The sequence below is a fragment of the Prionailurus viverrinus genome, chromosome C2, assembly GCF_022837055.1.
Source record: "Prionailurus viverrinus isolate Anna chromosome C2, UM_Priviv_1.0, whole genome shotgun sequence".
In the NCBI taxonomy this organism is placed as follows: Eukaryota; Metazoa; Chordata; class Mammalia; order Carnivora; family Felidae; genus Prionailurus; species Prionailurus viverrinus.
The window spans coordinates 50,885,380-50,899,064 of record NC_062569.1 but is presented as its reverse complement, the minus strand read 5'-3'; positions in this window follow the sequence as shown (position 1 = coordinate 50,899,064).

The window sequence follows — 13,685 nt, the reverse complement described above, 5'->3', positions numbered from 1 at the left end:
TGAACTCCAAGCCCTGCACACCTCTGCTGGGGTATCCCACAGGCATCTCTCATTGGGCACGTGCCGGTAGCATTCATTCCTCATCCACAGCCCACTCCTCCCCTGGCCTTCCCTATCTCAGGGGACACACCACCGTGCTCAAGCCAAAATCTTTTTTTTTTAATGTTTATTTATTTTTTGAGAGAGACAGAGACAGAATGCGAGTGGGTTAGGGGCAGAGAGAGAGGGAGACACAGAATCCGAAGCAGGCTCCAGGCTCCGAGCTGTCAGCACGGAGCCCGACACGGGGGCTCCAACTCACAAGCTGCAAGATCATGACCTGAGCCGAAGTCCGACGCTCAACCGACTGAGCCACCCAGGCGCCCCTGCTCAAGCCAAAATCTGAAGAGCCATTTCTTATTCCTTCCTTTCCTCTTTCTCCCATATCTATCTACTTGACTTCGTCAGTAAGTCCTGGTAGTTGTCCTTCCAAACTGTATTCCAAGTCGGTTCACTTTTTCCCACTTCTGGTACCATCCAGGCCAAGCTGCCATCACCTCTCACGGACTACCGTATTCACCTCCCAACCAGACTTACTGTATTTACCATCTCACCTCCTAAGATCTGTTCTCCACACATATTCTGAATGAGCTTTTAAAAATACACTGGCTATGTCACTCTCCTGTTTAAGTCCTCCAGTAATTCCCCATTACATTTAGAATAAGATCCAAATTCCTTCCTAGGGCCCACAGAAGCCCCAGAGGAGCCAGACCCTGACTAATCCCTGGGCTCAGCTCCTTCACTTACCCTGGCTCACCTCTCCGCACTCCCTCTAGCCTTCTTTCTGTTCTTTAGCAGGACAGGCTGGCTCCTTGCTGCCGAAGGGTAGCAATGCTATTCCCTCTGCCTACAAACTGCTTTCTTGGGATCTTGAATTGACTGTCCAAGATATCATCTGTTAGTTCTCAGAGCAAATGCATTTCCTAAGAAATATCTTCCCTAACCACTCTATTTAAACTAGTATATAGCCTCACCCCATCATAGTACCATTTATTGCCTTCATAGTGAGGGGATCAGAAAAGGCACCCCAAATATGCTGTTTTGGCATACTGATTTGAGCGGACACAGGAAAGGTCCTCTGCCCTTTCCCCTTTCTACCTAAAAGCAGGGTGTAAATTTCCTATAAGAAAGATGTCCCCTGTACCAAAAAGAATAGAAAATTCTTATCATTGGAGATGGGAGTTGATGCCAAGTTGAGCCTGCACAAACAAATGTTACTAAAATAACCTTTATCTTCCATTTGTTTCCCCCATACATTTCCTAGTCACTTTCCCAAAATTTACCACCACTAGAGGCCCAAACCTCCTCCCTTCATCTAACGACTTTTTCACAATTTATCACCTTTTGTTAGAATGGCATAAAAGCCCCCACATCTAATTACTTCTTCAAAGGGTTTTACCTCTTTCCTGTGAAGTCCCTTGTGCCGTGTAAAAATACTAACATCAAATAAAATGCATACACTTTTCTCCTCTTTGAATTTTTTTTAAAGTTTATTTATTCTTGAGAGAGAGAGAGAGTGCGAGAGGGAGGTGGGGCAGAGAGAAAGGGAGAGACAAAATCCAGAGCAGGCTCCAGGCTCTGAGCTGTCAGCACAGAGCCTGACCCAGGGCTCGAACCCACGGATCGCAAGATCATGACCTGAACCAAAGTTGGACGCTTAACGGACTGAGCCACCCAACCACCCTACTTTCTTCCTCTTTAATCTTTCATCTTTCAGCTTAATTTGCAAGTCCTAGCGACAGAAATAAGAGTTAGAGAGAAACTTTTCTTTCCCTACACTGTCACTTACCTATCAAAATTTATATTGCGTATCCTTTTATTTACCATTTTTTATTTTATTTAAAAAACTTTTTCAAAACATTTATTTATTGCTGAGAGACAGAGAGAGACAGATCATGAGCAGGGGAGGGGTAGAGAGAGAGGGAGACACAGAATATGAAGCAGGCTGCAGGCTCTGAGCTGTCAGTACAGAGCCCCAAGTGGACTCAAACCCACCAACTGCGAGATCTTGACCTGAGCCCAAGTCAGATGCTTAACCAACTGAGCCACCCAGGCGCCCCTATTTACCGTTTTTTAAAATGCCCTCTGCTTGGGGTGCCTGGGTGGCTCAGTCAGTTAAGCATCCGATTTCAGCTCAGGTCATGATCTCCTGGTTCATGGGTTTGAGCCCTGTGTTGGGCTCTGTGCTAATAGCTCAGAGCCTGGAGCCAGCTTCAGATTCTGTGTCTCACTCTCTCTGCCCCTTCCCTGATTGTTCTCTCTCTCTCTCTCTCTTTCTCTCTCTCTCAAAAATAAATGAACAAAAAAATAAATTAATTAAAAATATAAATAAATAAATAAAATGTCCCCCACTCTAAAATGTAAACTCAGTAAAGCTAAGAAGAGTATTTGTCCTATTCACCACCATATCTACAGGCCTGGCACAGAGTCAGTCCTCAGTAAATATTTGTTGAGCAACTGAATCTGCCCAGAGGCAATGTAGTTAAAGCCCCAGGGAGAGCAAGGTATCTGAGACAATGTCAACAGAGAAGCCTCCTTAACTGACCACCATTGATAGAATTATTTGTTTCAGGTCCCACACACAGTACCACCTTAACTGGGCATTTCTTAAATGCAATTGAAGGTAACAGATCTTCCAGTTTAAAGAGAAAGGAAGAAAAGTATGAAGATTTAAAGAAAGGAAAAGTAAACTACCATAAAAGGGCATTGTGAATAGCACACAGCAAGAAGTCTAAATGTAGAGCAGATATCAAATCCTAAATGCCTGGTTTTAAAAAGCAGTTTTAGCAGAATCCTGGGGAGAGAAAATGGATAGAAGAGTGGGGGTCATGGATAGAAAACAAGACATGCAGAGACACAGAGAGAGACAGGGACCAAGAGACATTAGATTATAAGCTATATTCTGCTAAGCAGTGGATTCAAACTAACTCCACCAAATGATGTGTGTGTGTGTGTGTGTGTGTGTGTGTGTGTATACACGCACACACATTCACTGGGGAGAAGAGTAGTCAAAAGAGTATTTTATTATATACAGGGAGAAGAAAACCAAGTGTGGAGACATTTGCCAACGTGACAGTGGTAACAACCCTCCAACAACAGTGGGTTTGCCAGTGACATCACAGCCTCTGCTGGCCATGATGACCTCTCCCGGTCTCATGTGCTACATGACCTTTCCCATGAAAAGTTTGCTGTGGTGGGTCTGATGTGCTGCTACCAGAGTAAGAACTTTCCAGTGTGTGCAGTGCGACAGTATACTCTCCCCTGCAATCAACAGCTTATTAGCCAAGAAGTACAAATAAAGTGTTATTGTAGGCAAATGCCAAAACAGAAAACTAAATGATTTTTTAAAACACAAACTTCTTAAAATGTAAGAGGTGGCACATATCCTCACACACTCACACACACATTCTTTTATATACCAAGAGAGCTTCATGAAGGGGTTTGTAAATTTAGATTATTTTAAATAATCATAATACGATTTGGGGCCATTTCTGATTCAAGCTAATATTACAGGAAATGTTTTTTTTGTGTGTGACTCCTTTTTAAAAAATTGGTATTTAAAAAAAGGAATACCATGAGGGAAATTATAAATGTAAAGTAATGCAAAAATAAATTTGATGAGAAGTACTCCCCTTGTCAAAGTAGGTCTGTGATAGACAGGAAATGAATTTGAAGAGATTTTTAATGGCATCATCTTTTTCTCTCTAATCCATTTGCACACCATTTGGTGTCACTGATGTCCGTTTATTATCAGTGTAGTGGTCGAGGCATACTAGGGTCAAACAGCCCCGGATTCAAATTCCAGCTCTAGCATGCCCTGGCTCGTTGAGTCACTTAATCTCCCCCAAACTTTTCTCATCTACAAAACGGGGGTCATGGGGTTGTTGTAAAGATAAAATAAAATCATGTACATAAAACTTCTGGTACAAAATAATATGCAGTGTACAGTCTTAGTAATTATTATGAATTAAATTAATTCCATAAATATTTATCATGTGCCTTTGGCACGGTAGGCATTGTTCTAGGTGCCGGGGGTGGACATCAGGGCTGCCCGTAGGATGGTACAGGTTGTGCACAAAGCAAATCCACAGGCCGCCATTTGTATCATCATCTGAAGGAACAATGCAACCTGAAGCCAGTAGGATACAATCTGTGAGTCATACTTTGTTGCCGTTACAGTGGAAAGTAAAATGAGTAAAGCTTACATTCTAATGAAAGGAATAACATTCATTATTATGACCTGACACTTGATAAAAACCCTATCATTCCACATAAGAGTAGCTAAGTAGTGAACCAAGAAGTACCATTTAAGCCTTTGGCAAACATTCAATGCTATGCTAGATGGAGTAGGCAATATAGAAGTAAGGGATTTGCCTTGCCTTATTTCTGTAATTAAGCAGTTTAAAATCCAGTTGGAGTCGAAATATACAAAATGGGGACAAAATGTACGTCAGGGCTAATCTGCATGATGTAATTAAGTACAGGCAGACCTCATTTTGCATGGCAATGTGGGACCATAAAAATGACCTATGCAAGCTAAAGCCACACAAAGTAATCTTAATAATAAATAGGGAAAATTAGGATTATTCCAAGAGCTTTAAACACTTTTGTGAAAACATTCAAGATTCTCTTAAGGTCAGTTATAAATATACTGGGAAATGAAAAAAAAACAGTAAAAACTAACAGTCAGTAAGCTAAAATTTAATACATTTAAAAAATTGAGAATTAAAGTATTTTAGTTCCTTGTGAAAAAACATCAAGAAGAGTTCCAACAGGACTTGCTTTCTTCTCACCATATAACTTACTACACATCTTTTCTATGCCTCGGCAAAATCGTCATATTCCTTTCTAAATCTGGATTCACTTGCGACACTGTATCCTCTCCACATTCAGTGTCATGAAATATCTCCAAGAGTTTCTTTAATGTGAAGTATTTTCCCGGAGTCACTTCCTTGGGGACGCCGTCATCCTTTTCCTCACAGCCACTTCCCCCACTGAGGTCAATACGTCTGCCTTTGCCAGGCGCCTGGCGGCATAAACAGAGGGGCTCACGCTGTACCGGTGTCAGCACAGCCATGAGCAACAATTTCTTCTCTCCCTCCATTTACATTGCGTTGAGATTTGGCTTCCGGTGTTTCACTTTTCATTTCTCTGCTGCACTTTCATCTTTGTTGGTCAGTTCCCTCCTTTGATTAACCGTTTCTGTAAAATGGCACAGAGGTGCCTCACTGGGAGACAAGGAGGCAACCGCACACTTTGCTGTCTGCGGGGTGAACTAAAGAACAGATGCGAGGTGACTTTCAAGGAAGTGATTGGTCATGGATCACGATTCACATCTGTTATTTACATAGTGGTTTGTGGACTGAAGTGCTAGGATCAAAGTTTATACTTTATGCAAATAACAGTAAAGAGACCATATAGCATGGTAACGAAAATTTGAACTGTGTTATTGGGGCGCTTGCAGTATTTAACTACAATGTAGTGACCGAAACTCATGCACATTAGGGCCATGCACCGGACTGCCTATCCTACATTATCTTTGTTAGTTTTTAGCAATGTATTCATAGAAAATATGTCCTCATGATAGAAAGCTATCGTATCTATTATAAGTGAATTGCATTAAACATAGAAGGTTAACAAAAGTAACACCTCAAATGAAGTGTTTTAAACATGTATCTTAGCATAACATAAACAAAGCTAATAAACACCTACTAAATCATTAAGACTAGTACACCTACTATACAATAGCATGGCACAAGAGGCCAAAGTCCAATGGCTTTGAGTGTTTTCTGACACTTTAATCCATCTTTTTTCCCTTCTATTTTTGCCTTTTTCCTTTTCTATTGAAATTAAGATACAGTTAAATGTAATATATTTTGTTAAAAATAGCACCACAGAACTTGACTTTTATGACAGTATTTCTCTATTTCACTGCTCCTTTTTTACCCTTCTATCTATGTGTGCATATGCAAAGAAAGTATCCAGATAATGCTCTCCTACTCTTAATGATGATAATATCATTATGAAGTGGTAGAAAATGAGATGCTTTTTCTTCATGTTCATATTTGCACTGTGTGTGTGGCTTGAATGTTTCATGATGAGCATTGATGTACACGTTTAGTGTTTACAAAAGCAATGGCAATTTTCCTCAAAACGACAACAAAATCTGGACACCTTTTAAAAATAATTGAAAGAAATCCTTTCAAATTTTTCTAAATGGCCTAATTTTCTCAGAAATTTCCTCAAGGAAGGTACCGTTTGGCATTTTGAATGGCTGACTTGGTCCCTGATCGTTTTCTCTAACTCGGCTTGATTCTTCTTTCTAAAAGGAACTGACAATGGCCAAGGGTCTCCCACAAAAAAAACAACTGCCTATTCTTTGATCCCTACTCTGTGCTCTACTAAAATAGTTATTCTTCTACTATTGGAGATCTTACCAAATTCTATATTTGTTGATGAAATTGAAAGCTCCATGAGAGCAGGGACCATATCTTCATTCTTGTGCACAGGCACTCCATAAATATGTGTGCATATGAAAATTTTTTTAAATTTTTGTTGAAAGATAAAATTAATGCTTTGCTACATAAAGAATAAAGGGTTCGTTTAAAACTCTGCCTGAAATTTTGTTTTGTTTTGAGGTTCAGAGCTTTCAAGTTCAAGACCATCAGCCTTTCTAGACTATATAGAGGCTGCAGATTCTAGGAAAACACTCAGGTTTACATTCAAATATTATGTAATCATCAACAGTAAGTAAAAATTAGAAGGCTCCCAAGCAAGTCTAAGTTTTGTGTCTTTAAATTTTGCTTCAAATAACAACTTTCTTATAGTAAAACATATTAGTATTTATTACATTTTGGTAGAAAAACCGTCTGCTTCTTTTTAAATTATTTTATTTTAGAGACCGCCAGCTGGGGAGAGGGGCGGAGGGTGAAAGAGAAAGAATCATAAGCAGGCTCCATGCTGAGTGTGGAGCTAACGTGGGGCTCAATCCCACCACCCTGGGATCATGACCTGAGCCAAACTCAAGAGTCAGACACTAACCTATTGAGCCACCTGGCGCCCCAACTGCCTGCTTATGACACGTAGTTTTTTTTTTTTACTCGAGTTGACAAAGGGTCTATGTTCTTTGTTTCTTTGCATGAACAGATCAATTTAAAAAGCAAAACAGGGGCACCTGGATGGCCCAGTCGGTTATGCCTCAGACTCTTGGTTTAGGCTCAGGTCATGATCTCACAGTTCAAGCCCCATGTGAGTTCGAGCCCCATGTCAGGCTCTGGGTTGACAGTGCAGAGCCTGCTTGGGATTCTCTCTCTCTCTCTCTCCCTCTCTCTCTATCCCTCCTGGCTCATGCTGCCTCGGTCTCTCTCAAAATAAATAAATAAACTTAAAAAAAAAAAGCAAAACAGAGCAAACACCTAGGTACCCTGTACTTTCAGCCTTGCTGTGGATGTAATCAGGGTTCAGTTTTTTGACCTGTTTCTCTTCTTTCCATTACTTTCTATGAATTCTGCTTCTCTGTTTTCCTCAAGTTCCATTGATACGAAGAGTAGTTCTAAATCTCTCTCCTGCCCTGAACTGTCACCCCCAAGGCCTCTCTAATCTTGTATTTCTAATTGCTTATAATGTATATCATATAATCCACCGAGAGTTGATGTCTTGATAGAATTCTCTCCTATCTAAGTTATCAAGGCTGCTTCCAAAGTGGCCTCCAACTCTGAAACTTGAGAGTTCTTCACAACAGTTTTCCTCTCTGGTTGTTCTGCCTTACATCAACTCATTCGGTTTAGTGTTCATGATACTTGTTCTCCATTTCCATCATTCCTGTTCCTGACTGAATCCTAATCCCCCCTTATACCTGGACTTGAACAACAGCCTTTATGCAGAGCTCCTGCTCTCACCCTATTCTGCATTCAGCAGACAGAATAGACTCTCATCCACCATTTTTATCACTGTTCTTCTACCCACTGGAATCTACAGCATTTCCCCAAGATTAACTGTATTTTGTGAATTCAGCTTCCATTCAAGAACTTCCATTATCTACCTCCTTTTGTTATGAAATTATGCTACTTGCTTTTCAGAACCAGCCTATTTATAATGAAATTATGCAGCTTCCCTGTGGGAAACCTCATTTCATTCCAGACTCCTTACCAAAGGCTAATAAGTGTCTGCCAATCTTTCTGACCTTTTTTCCTATCATCCTTGATACATCTCAATATTTCTTTCTGTTCCTTCCCACCCAAGGCCCATTGTACTAGCTTCCTCCTCTGCCTTGAAAGTTCTTAGTCCAGATCAATGGCTTCTTCTCATCATTTGAGACTTAGTGCAAATGCTATCTCTTCAGAAAGCTCTTCCCTAACTATCCTGTCTATGTGCTTTCACATATACTACTCTCACATCTCTTAGTTTTATTCATGATACTTTATATTGTTTTTCACTTGTTTTTTATCTGTGCCACCAGGAAAAAAAAAGTTCTCTAAAACCCAGACCCGGCTTTCTTGTTCACTGTTATATCTGTGGGGCCTAGAATAGTGCCAGGCACACAGATACGGCCTAAGAAATATTTGCTGAATGAATTATAGCGACATAATTTTTACTGCCTGATTAAGCCAAGCCATTCTCGACATTGTCTTACATGTCCATTTGCAACTTCTTGGCTATGTGTTTTCTTCATTCTTTTCTCCCCTAATTCCCTTTACTGTTATTTTTTTTATCAACTTGTATTAGTCACTTCCTTCAAAATCTAGCTCAAATGCCACTTGTAAAACCTTCTCGAATTCTTCCTACCATGAGCATTCTTCTACTTGTCCTCCCCATGAGATTTGCCCCATTGTTTTCATGATATTACTTTGTGCTTTAAAAAAAAAAAATTTTAACAAATTGCTCTATAACTACATTTTTTTCTTATTGAGTCATCTAATTATTTTCTTGTTGAGAGAAGGTGTAGTTAAGTGACAAAAGCTTTGGGGCTTAGAGTCCGGGAGAACAATTCCAGACTGAGGAGAGGCTGTTTCCCACATCTGTAAAATGGAAGACTTAGTCTAGACTGCACGTTGCAAAATGACAGCCCTCACGTTGAATAAGGCCCACAGATGTGTCTCACTTGGCCTCCGTGAAGCTCACATTAGTGGGCAATGTTTAAAAATTGGGAAATTTTTGGAAAGCTTGGAAATCTACCCTCTCTGGAAAAAAAAAAAAAAGAGAGAGAGAGAGAGAGAGAGACCTACATTTCTGCATGGCGATAGATCCACTGAGAAGGAAAGCAATTGTCTTCTAATGTGGGGTAGGGACCCTCTGTTGTGACATGATGCCCAAGTAGCCTGCACTCTTCACTTGTTTATGTTAATTCTTTGTTGGAGTTTGAATATGTACTCCCAAGACTGCATCATTTCTGCGTCCCTTCTAACTCTACATATCTATGATTCTGGACAAATACATTTTATCTCTCTACCCAGACTTAAATTCTAGAAGGGCAGTGCCTGGTGCTTTTCTTCTGCTTTTGCAGTTTATACTGTCAGGCATAAAGCAGATGCTTTAAAGCTGTTTGTTGAATATTAAATTTAGTTACACAAAAATATGTGGTGAAAACCATGTTCTACCTAATTAAAAATGTATTGCATGGTTGGCTTTTATCAAGAAAGACTCCTATCAAAATGGAATTAAAATAGCGAACACAGAGTTTATGTGATATGGAAAATTTAACTCTGGGCAGATATCAACCAGATGAAGTTTCATTTGGGCAGCAGAAAAGAAATGTAGTTCCTCTGTCTCTTTTCTCTGTGTGTACCTCCCACTGATGGTTCATTGTAGTCATGCAGGCATATCAATAGCAGAATGTACTCTGCAGATGAAAAATATTGCCATTTGTCCTCCTAAATAATGATCATATGTTCAGGCAAGCTGGAACTTGCTGAGACCCTCATTTATTACAATACCAATAACTACCTTTGCTATATTCCCACAAAACCACAAACTATTTGGCAAGTTCAGGACCACCATATTTAAGAAATCCCATTAGAGATTTTGCAACAATTAATTACCTCTTAAGGAGAACACATCACACTAGAATGTTTTCCATGGATTAACAGCAATAGCTAATAGACTCCACACCCAGGTTGGGCCATGCCTGGTATACCAAAGCGAATGGAGGTCACAGACCTGTATGACCCAGGGCAGATTTAGTACCACTGGTGACAAAGACTATAGTCTGAACAATTTCTTCTCCATTTTTCCATTTTCTACTAGAAAGAGTACTCATAAATGACATAAATATTTCATGTGAGAAAAGATTGCACTCCTCAAAAACTTTCTACACTAACAGAGGACATAGCTGATATTATGCCATTCATATTAATACTAGAATAAATCTTTTTAATGAAGTTTGGATAACCGTAATACTTGAAAAACATTCTACAACTTTGTATTTCTTTGGAACATTATATTCTAAAGAATTAAAGGGCAAAGAAGTTAATCTGATTAAAATATTTTAACGTTTAATTTAGACAGTTTCAATTTCTAATTTTTTTTTATAATGTGTGCAGGGACTGAGCTGAAATGTACTTTTGTATTATCTATGAAAAAAATGGTTTAGTAAGTAAATGAATAGTATAAATAATATTTGAAAGGAAGCATTTACTTACCAAAGAAAATAATTTGTTTTCCAACACTTGAGATTTCTTTTATTTATAAAACACTCTATTCAAAGTGTAGGCAAGACCAGAACTTCTTAAATATGCTAATCATTTTTATCTGTTTACTGAATCTGGGCCTGAACTGCCAGTACTTATTAGTCATTTTTCTGGTTACTGTATGTACTTGAAAGTAATAAAGCTGCATGTCCTTTGAAATGGCCCAGTTTTCCAGATTAGTGAATTTTTTAATATGTATTTACATTTTGGGTTTGAATAATCATCTTCCACTGATGTCTAACCCACTGCGAATTATACAGTTTGCATATTAAGGAAATCTAGTCATGACTAACAGTGAAAACTAGGTAGAAGACATCTTTCTGCAAGCTGTGGGATCTTAACCTTGCAGAGCCTCGGTTTTCTCATTTATAAAACGGGGATGAAGGTGGGCTCCTGGGTGGCTCAGTCAGTTAAGCGTCAGACTTCAGCTCAGGTCATGATCTCACAGTTGATGGGTTTGAGCCCCGCATCGGGTTCTCTGCTGGCAGCTCAGAGCCTGGAGCCTGCTTCGGATTCTGTGTCTCCCTCTGTTTCTCTGCCACTCCCCCACTCAAGCTGTCTCTCTCTACCCCCCCCCCCAAATAAACAGTAAAAAAAAATTTTTTTAATAAAAAAAATGAGGATGAAAGGGAGAATAATAGAGAACAAGCAAGCATTCTCTTAGTAAACAAAATCTATATCATCTTTCCTAATATGTGTCAAAGATCCTACGTAATTAATTATACATTTTCTTATTTACACTGCATTATCCCTGTTTTGTAGAGAAAGCCACTGAGGCTCAGAGAATTAAGAAACTTGTCCCAGATCATACATGTTAAGGAACCATCTTCCTGTTTCTGCTTGTAAACTGGCTCTGGGCACGGCACTATTTTTCTACAAAGGCAATCTTAGAAATTAGAGTCAGTGATCATCTATGACTAGTGACTGCAGTTCTGAGACTGGTTTTCATATACACTTTGTAGGATCAGCCTCACTATTTGGAGGTTGTACCCTGTGCAGGAACTTGAGTCATCACCTACCCATCCACTCCTCCACACTCTACTGCTCTCCTTTATGAATTAAGTCCTAAGAATTCCTGTCTCATTACTCCCCAAGGGTGTTCAGCCACGGCCATCTCTGACTTATATTTTCACCCACCTAGTTAATTGCTTTCTTAGAGTCTTCTCTTAGGCTAGGCGATGTCTACCTCAGCAAATAACTTCACATCATTATAGAGGAGCGAGAAATTGTTTGGCTTGTGGAATGGTTTATAAATTTGGCACTTGCCAGTTTATACCACCCTATGACCCAGTAATTGTGGGAGGACATGGTCCGGAGTGCAGAGGAAAGTTCTCATAAAACATGGCTTCCCTGGGTCCTTTGCTTGACTACCTGGTTGATGGAAGAAGAAGCATATGGATGTGGTGGTGACAGTGGTGGTGGTGGTTGTAACGTCAGCGGTGATAACAGTGGTGATGGAAAGATTTTGTTTGATCACGTTGGCACCTCACCCAGCCAAATATTGGTATGAATATTGGTACGATTTCATTCTACTCTGACAATTTGAACTTATTTTGTCAACGTTTCTTAATTTATCTCCATTTTCCTCAAGTGGGATAGATCTTCACATGTATTGTTGTCATTTTTTCCCTTTAAAATGTAAAACATCTGGGGCACCTGGGTGGTTCAGTGGGGTAAGCATCCGACTCTTGATCTTGACTCAGGTCATGATCTCGAGGTTCATGAGATTGAGCCCCAGCTGGGCTCTGTGCTGACAGCATGGAGCCTGCTTGCTTGGGATTCTCTGTCTCTCTGTCTCTTTCTCTCTCTCTTGCAAAATAAATAAACATTTTTTAAAAATAAAATAAAATTTAAAACACCTTCTACCATTTGCCTAAAGCAAATGCTTTTAACTCAAGACCCAGGGATAAAAGGAAGCCCTGTTATATGGATTCAGATAACTCCTCCCTTCTTGGAAATCTACATGTGACACCTATGCTGACCAAACTGTAAGCTCCCAAATGGATTAGCAGTTGCTTACGGAGAATGACAATAATATACCTGTCATGTTGAAGAACTGAAAAATTTAAAAGAAGAAACGTAATTTTGCACGATACTTTACATCAACAAAGTATTTCTAGTTGTGTTTGTAGATCACGAGGCTGCCCTGCCCAGGAGCAGGGTTTTTTAAGTGTGCTCAATCTCAGGATTTAGGGGAGGCAGGCCACAGAGGAGCATGGGACTACGGCATGTGGAAAAGCCTTGGTGTGGCCTCAAGAAGCCCGGAAAGGACTGAGGGAAGCCTGGGCAGGGTGCAGGGCAGTTTCCTGGGCTCTTTTATGGCTCTGTCTGTTCTTGCAGCCCATGACCTCAGGCACCCTGCAGCCTCCTTCCTGTATCTGTAAAATGGAGGAATGCAACTCCAGGACCTCTGCTCCGCTTTTTTCCCCGGGGGGCCGGAGACTTCCTGAGCGGCACACTATAAAACTCACAGATCCTTCGCTCTAGGTGTGGTTAAAAGAACAAAATCATTATAATTACTGGGCGTACCTGTAGTCACTCGGCATCACATCTTCCCCTAAATGTGTGTCCTAGGTCTGCACATCTGTTACCAAGAAAAGAACACCACTGAGGATACGTGGAGAAGTTCTGCCGAAATGCTGGCTTTTATGCTGTTTTCTAGAGCCTGTCTTAATAATCACCTGCAAAGCTACAATTTGGCAGATATGAGCTGGCGGCCTAACCCAACGTCACCGTGTCTTGGTTTACTGAGGTGTCTCCCCGCGTGCCCGAGCCTGCCACACTCTCTTCCCACTTTCCCCCATGCGTCACCAGCATAGCCCTCTTTCAGCCACCTGAGTCTTCGTGTGCACCACCCGATACAGCAGCCAGGAGCCAGTGTGGCCCTTGAGCAGGCTACAGTGCCAGTCTGAAGTAAGTGTGAAATACACGCTGGATTTCCAAGACCTAGCGTGAGAAAAA